General features: G+C 39.6%; 1 pseudogene; it reads right to left on the reverse strand.

Annotated features, from left to right (window-relative positions):
• Nucleotides 1-2070: 2070 nt before the first annotated feature.
• LOC148369769 (U2 spliceosomal RNA) lies at nt 2071-2190 on the reverse strand (annotated as a pseudogene).
• Nucleotides 2191-8352: the final 6162 nt, after the last annotated feature.

Raw genomic sequence — 8352 nt, forward strand, 5'->3', positions numbered from 1 at the left:
GATTTCCTCATAATGTTCATCCGGGCACACCAAATTAGAAACAAAACAAGACAACATGCGTACACATTTGTGCAATGAACATCCAGGTGAGCCTACACCCAATACAAAAACACACCCATGCACACAACCCCTCACAGATGTTCATTCTCAAACAAATGCTCGGACACAAAAAAAAAAACTCACGCGTCAGCATGCCTTCCTTCCGACTAAGTCAACAACTTGGAGGGGATTTTTGCATTGAAAGAAAAAAAACACTGGAAAAATACACGAGTAATTTCCTCTTCAACTTCCACTGGTGCAGGATGTTGCAGCGATGGAGTGTTTCCTGTGGACATACAAAGACAATGTCAGCAATGGAGCCATTAACCTCCAAGTCACATTCATGTAAAGGACAGCAGCTTCACTTCCACAACATGTTTATACAATGTCGCACACAGGATGCCTTTTACTGCTAGCATAACCTCGACATCCCCTCCGAGTTTTCTCGCTCAAGTGGGGTTGTCAAGGTCGAGAGCTTTGAATATTTATTCATAATTTGCCGCCTTCTCAAGATTGGTGATAAACTGTGGTATTCACTGCAAAAAAAATAAAAATACTTACCCCTTGGGCAGCATTGTTTCCTAATCTATAATATACATGTGTATTTTTGACATAGTTTTTCAAATTTAATGAGAAAAAACATTCTTTAAATCAATAATACTGTAGTTTCTGGACTACAAAGCACACCTAAAAACCCCAAGTCAGACAAAAATTTAAATGTGGGCCTTATTATCCTGTGTGCCCTGCGCTTTACATTACCATCTTCCTCAAATTATTGATCAGTTGATGAATTTAAAACTGGAACCATCGCAAGGAACATGGATGGTTGTTCAAAATTGCACATACCTGTCAAACTCACCTACAAACTGTCATATTTTCCCTTACAAAATACAAAAAAATCTTACACCATATTTCTTTTTTCAAATGTGTTTATTTATGTAGTTTAACATGTTATATTGTACATGTTTTTCGTTATATCATATATAAAAATACAGTATATATGATACATTTTGTTGTGAGATACTGAGTTGCTCGACATGAATGAGGTTTATTATTAAAAAAAAGTTCAAAAATTAAGTAGCTTAGACGTTCACTATAGAAGGAAAAAATACATGCAAATATAATTAAGTAGAATAATACATTTTCTTATTCAAATTATTAATTCATTTTCTGCATTAAATTATTGTTGGTAATACACTGATTAAAGGGATAACCACAAACCTGTCTTTTTTCATTTTCTCATTTTATACTTTCTTTTTTTCTTAACTTCTTTATAAAACATAATAATTCGTAATATAATGCATTAAAGCAGGTGAGCCGTTTGAGAGCCGGCTCTTAAATGAGTTGAGCCTAGAAAGAGACAGACTTCCTTTCACTACACAACTACGACATGAAATCCGAGGCGGCAGATGCATGCTGCACAGTAGCATCAAACCGCTCGCTTCATTTGCAACGAAAAAAAAAACGATACCAAGATAGAGGCTTCTGCGGCAAACTTGTTAGTCGGTGTTTACCGGATGGTACCCATAATTGACAAATTTGCGTTTTTCCGTACAGATTTCCTTGTACGTCGTACACGTCATGAGAAACATAGTAAACGTACTTTGTACGGCAAAAATGTACTGGTTGACGGGTATGAATTGCATAACATCAAATGCATCGGAATCTTTCTCGGATCACAGCAGGGGTTTTGGGGTTTTTAAGGGTTATTGTTCTATCTTCGTTATTCATTATCCATTATCCGTTATCGGTCAGTTCATAACACACTACAAAGCCTAGGAGCCGGGACACTTACTCTCAGCCAAAAGGCCAAGCTAAGGTCCTAGCCCTAAAGCCTTGCTGCCATCATTGCGAATGCACCGTTCCCGGAGGTGGGGGTTTTTAAGGGTTATTGTTCTATCTTCGTTATCCATTATCCATTATCCGTTATCGGTCAGTTCATAATACGCTACAAAGCCTAGGAGCCGGGACACTTACTCTCAGCCAAAAGGCCAAGCTAAGGTCCTAGCCCTAAAGCCTTGCTGCGATCATTGCGAATGCACCATTCCCGGAGGTACTGCAATACCGGGCCGATGCGTGGAGTGGACAGAGCAAGCTCTTATTCCATCTCCGGATTGCAAAAATCAAAGATCATGGCAAAGGCCAAGCTAAGGACTGACATAGCATCAAAGCCACAGTCCAAAAACAACAAGGCCAAGCTAAGGACCTAGCATCAAAGTCAAAGGCCAAGCTAAGGACCCGAGTGTTACTATACCATTCCCGGAAGGCCAAGCTAAGGTCCTAGCATTAAAGCCTTGCTGCAGAATTGGCTAAGATTGGCTGCAATACCGGGCCGATGCGTGGAGTGGACCAGATTTCCAAAGACAACACATGAAAAGGCATTAGGCCTTATCTCATTATGGGACTATTTTTAGTCACGGTACCAGATTTGTTAGAGTAAAATAAGCATTATAAGTGACAAATGCTTTGAATCTGTGCCACCATGCGTATATTTATATATTTCAAGATGACTTTGCAGTATTATTTCCCACAATGACTTTCTCTTCATTCAGTTCAGAATGACCAGATTACTTCCTACAATGCCTTTCTCCTTATTCAGTTCAGAATCTCCTGCATTTCTTAAAGATATTGCGAGTTGGCGATAGGACACTTTTGAATGCATGTATACATTATATATATATATATATATTTCTTTTTTTTTTTTTCTTTTTTTTTTTTTTAATGTTATATAATTAGTGGGGATTTTACTGCTTTCAGCACTTTGAGTGGCAATTTTTTGCCCGAAACGTGCTTTACAAATAAATTTGATTTGATTTGATGATGAGGTCTGGTCTTAAAAGGTATGCCAAAGTCGAGTTGGAGAAACTGATCAGAAAATATCTTTCTTATTCTGATGCTCCTTGCAGAGGGCAAAACATGCGCAAAAATACCAAAAAACACACACACATTTGAAAATGACAATTTTTAGTGATAAGTGTAAAGAAGTTCACTCAAAAACAGAGTAATTATGGCTCAGCCTGATAAAACGTGAATGATGAATATTGCCCAAGCCCCGAGCAACTCTGCAATGGTCGAAAGTAAGTGGCAGCATGGCTACTTTTAAGATGGTGCTATTTGTTGTTAACATGACTCTTTTTGGCCTTTCACCACCAGAGTTGCTTCCGTTCACTGCTTGCTGTAGCTCCTTTTCACCTTTCTATGCAGAGACCTGCAGTCAGAGGAGGCAGATAAGGCTGTGCCTCACCTAGCATTATAGAAATACAACAAAATACAAAGTTACAAACGCATTAAATTATTTCTCTTTTAACTTCACAGTTTTGCGATTTTCTTTTTCAAAACCACTGAATGTTCAAGTATTGTAAATATTTACCGTATTTTCCGCATTATAAGGCGCACCTAAAAGCCTTTATTTTTTTCAAAAGCTGACCATGCGCCTTATAATACAGTGCGCCTTATTTATGGATCAACATTAAGTTTTCCAACTAACTTGCAGCCGCCGACTCGATTTTCCCCCGAACGCCAAGTAGTACGCGGTGGATGCTGGGATTTATTTACCGGCGTTTCATTGGCTAACCAATGTGTCAATCATCATTTGAATTGATCTTTATTGGCTAAAGTTATTCGGAGGTCAAGAGGCGGATCCTTTTTATCATTTACAGACTGCCATTGGCTCAAACGGCAAACAAAGCCTGCAATTGGCCGAAAAAGACGTGTCAATCATCAGTTGAAACGATCACTATTGGCTAAAGTTATTCTGAGGTCAAGAGGCGTATCCTTTTTATAATTTACAGGCTGCCATTGGCTTAAACAGCGAAACAAAGCCTGCAATTGGCCGAAAATACGTATGCGTATAGCATGTGGCTGACGGCATAGAGAAAGCATTTTTTTCTATTCTGTATTTGTAAATATTGTATTCTCCTGGATTTACTACCCTTACGGATATAAGAGGACATTGCCTGCACATTATTATGAACACAACGACTTCGGTGAGCTACTCCGGCTTTCTATATTATCCCTGTATCTTGTTTCACACTGAACTCGATGTTTCTGTGATAAGCGGTGCAGATAATGGATGGAATGCAGTGTCTATTTTTAAATTCAACTCAATTCCAAGTGTTTATTGTCATATGCACAGTAAAGTTGCGAGCGAAAAAGAAAATAGATACGAAGGAATGGTTATCATTTATTGAATCCCAAGACTTTAACCTTCCGAATGATGGAACGATGCATTTGAGTGACATCTTACGGACACCGCATCCGCACGTGTTCTCGACACGTATTTGCTTCTTTGCAAGCTTTGGGAATGTTAAGGGCGTAATAAGTTGGACTGAACTATCTGACTGTTTTGTCCACGTTCCCATTGTAGCGCCTTATAATCCGGTGCGTCTTATGTATGTCAAAAATAGGACCAAAAACTATTTTTTCGGGGTGCACCCTATAACCCGGTGCGCCTTATAGTGCGGAAAATACGGTAAATACAATAAGTCTAAAACGTATTATTGGGCAGAGTGTCTCCAGATGTAGTATGAGGCATGCAATTTTTCTGCTTAATGGCAGAAGGCGTTACTGAAAACGAATTTTTTTTTAATCTGGTTCACACCTCCAAACAATAAAATTTGTGATAGTATTGGTAAGGTAAAAGCAGGTCAAGCCATCCAGCATTTGTTTTCTTCATTGCATATTTTTTATAATGAAGTATTACCTATCTGTCGATGCGGAAACATGCCACGCATTACTGTGCTGTGCAGATGCAGAGTGAGCCGTGCGATTCTCCTGCCTCATAACAGAGGGAGAAAGTGAGACCAAGGAATCTGATTTAGTGATAGTCTTAGCAACCTAACAGCAAGTCAAGTCATCCAGTAATCATTTTCGCGTTGTATGATTTTTTTTATTTTTTTTTTCAAAACAGGAATAACCAATCCAATGATGCTTTTATTCGAAAGAAGCAGTCTATAAAATTCATTTATTTGGAGACCATATCACTTTTTTTTTCTATGCTACACTTTAAATGTTGCTGTATTGCTCTGCCAAATAATTTATGAATAATATATAGGTTCATTCATTTGTAAATCTATGTCTCAATAGAAACTTCAGGTCACTGTCCTTATGGTACAGTAATAAATACATTTGTAATAACCGACTTGGCATAAGAACGGCCTGTTATGTGCCAATTGCCAGTCCTGTGCAGTAAGGCATGTCTGTAACAGCCACTATGCAACACAATTTATTCCTGGAATCATAAAACAATGTCACTTGCAATAACAGTTATTAAGCAGTTTGCATGTGTCAATTTAACAATTGAAATGCAGTAATGAAAATTCCCAGAACGACATTTCCTTGTTTCTTTGTGGTGAGGCGCCTAATCCCGTCAAAGACGCTCATCAAGGCCGTCTTCCGTGTCGTTTCAGGGCAGGTGCACTCCTTTGCCAAATGTAGCGTGACAATGATTTCAACCTTTTCACTCATGCTGTCATAGCTGAAAAGGGGAACGGCAAAGGGTGTTAAATTCACAGTGAGTGTCAAGAGACGTTTGTGTGTGGGTGTGTGTATTCATTTGTGACAAGTATGGAGAGTAAGGAGGGTGTCCCAGTGTGAAAGCATGGTATGGTGATATTTTCAATCTCACCCAAGTAGCCTAATAGGGCACGGCTATATTTAGTACGGGGAAGTCAACTTGGGTAACGAAGGATTTGTGTGCATGTGCCGTTGTGTGACATGGTCCAGTTGGAAGCAAATATTGATGGATGCCGCACACTCACTACTAGTGCCAGTAACACGTTGCAAAGGAGCGCATTACTGGAACGCAATTACTTTTCTCGAGTACTGCAACGTGTTATAATTTAAAAAAAGATTGCCCGACTGTTATATTGTTACAATGCATCCAATAACACGGTGTGTTACTCCATAACTTTTCAAAAGCAGTTCACGGATCTTGGTGCCTTCTGATCGTCGGCTGGTCCTTTTTTGCTCACGAAATAATATATGGCTCTGACGCACAATGCTGTTTGCAAGCTTGAGAGGGTTGATAATCACCAGTGTTGGGAGTAACGCCACTAGAATTAATATTGTAACTGGGTTATCTTTTCAGTGACGGGGTAATCAAACTAATCATCTTTCTGCCGTTACAGTCAAAGGGCCGTGTGACTTTTCAATAAGTGGAATAAACTACTCTGCTCTGTTCATTTGTCATCCCTGTAGGAGCCGAAATTTATGGCATTAATTTATATTCTTGTTTTGTTCATGGGGTGACACACGCTAATATGTATGTGTGTAAAATTAGGAACACTTGTGTGGTCAGACCCGGAAGAGCAAAAGATTTCTGACAGCAAAACTGCGCTACATGGAAGCTGGTTTGTTGTTTTTGTACTCTTGGTTTGTGTGTATTTTGTGATCAGCATTTAATGGACAGTACGTAGAATAATGTTTCCCTAGTGCTGCGTTTACCAAATTCGCCCAACAAGTGATAAGTCCCCTGTTCGAGAACGCGTGGAAAAATATGTTGGCCTGGAGAGGAATGGGTGCCAGCAGGCTGTACTTGTCCAAGACACACAATAGGAAATGGTGCTCCTACGACCCTAGAGGTTAAGGGATCCTACCAACCAACGTAGTATAAATATGTTTGTTTTAATTAACTTGCAGACCGTTCCCAGCGTCAGATCATAAGTAGCCACAGCCACTTCAGGTAACATCTGGCTCTACCTGGCATGTTGATATCTCAGTCGTTCTATAATGGTAAGAACACAATGCATACAGGAAGAAATTGCTAAAGACATTATTAATACAACACATATTAAAGGGCTTAAATCTACAGATGCACGACAGGGTGGCTGTCCAGGGAATTTGTCCAGTTTTAGTGAACTGTCACTTGATGATCTCAAACAGGTGGTGAATGCGGCCAAACCGACAACTTGCCAGTTCGACCCGCTCCCAGGTTCACTTATTTAAGATCAGGTAATTGTGTAATTTTGTAACTGTAATCCTGTGCAGTCCTTTGAGACATTTTTGTGATTAAGGGCTATATAAATAAATTTGACTTGACTTGACTTATTAAAGGTCTTTTTGGCGTCCTTGGACCTTCAGTTCTAAATATTATAAACATATCACTCTCCTCGGGTGTACTTCCAGCAGCTTTTAAGTCCGCCGTTATTAAACCCACACTGAAACGACCCAACCTTGATCCAGAAATCTTATGTAATTATATACCTATGTCAAACCTACCTTTCCTTTCTAAAGTACTTGAAAAAGTAGTGGCACAGCAGCTGAATGATTTCATATCCGAGAATAACCTTTTTGAATCTATGCAATCAGGATTCAGGGCTAACCACTCTACTGAGACAGGTTTGATCAAGGTAACAACTGATCTCCTACTGGCAATGGATTCTGACGCTTCATCACTTTTGCTGCTGCTGGACCTTAGTGCTGCTTTTGACACAGTGCACCACAGTTTCCTACTAGAACGGTTGGAAAAATGGATTGGTCTCTCAGGAACCGTCCTCTCATGGTTCAGATCCTACCTCTCAGATAGGACGCACTGTGTTAAATATGGTGAAATGACATCTGAGCCCTTTAATGTTACCTGCGGTGTTCCGCAGGGTTCAGTGCTTGGCCCCCTTCTTTTCAGCATTTACATGCTTCCATTAGGTGATATTATTCGCAAGTACAAAATCAGTTTCCAATGCTACACAGACGACACTCAACTATATCTTCCGTTGGAGGAATCTGCCACACTAAACTGTGGAAATTTGGAGGCCTGCCTCATTGAGATAAAAGAGTGGATGTCACTCAATTTCTTGCGTCTTAACTCTAAAAAGACCGAAATGTTAGTCATTGGTCCATCTAAATGCCGTGACTTGTTCTCAAAAACTGCTGTGAACATTGACAAATGTCACATCACACAGAGTGACTCAGTTAAAAATTTAGGTGTCATATTTGACCCTGATCTATCCTTTGAAACGCATGTAAAGAAAATTACTAGAACCGCTTTCTTCCATCTTCGTAACATTGCTAAAATTCGTTCTATACTGTCTCAGTCGGATGCGGAAATTATGATTCATGCGTTTGTTACCTCCCGTCTCGATTACTGTAATGCACTACTCTCTGGTCTCCCGAAGTCTAGAATCAAGTCTCTTCAGCTGGTACAAAATGAGGCTTTTAACTAGGACAAAAAAGTCCGATCACATCACACCGATTTTGGCTAACCTGCATTGGCTCCCAGTTAGCCTTAGATGTGATTTCAAGGTTCTCTTATTATTATACAAAATCATACATGGACTTGCTCCCTCTTATCTTTCAGATCTGATTTCCCCCTATGTC

The sequence above is a fragment of the Urocampus carinirostris genome, chromosome 3 (genome assembly GCF_059441175.1).
Source record: "Urocampus carinirostris isolate Australia breed hairy pipefish chromosome 3, RoL_Ucar_1.0, whole genome shotgun sequence".
Classification (NCBI taxonomy): Eukaryota; Metazoa; Chordata; class Actinopteri; order Syngnathiformes; family Syngnathidae; genus Urocampus; species Urocampus carinirostris.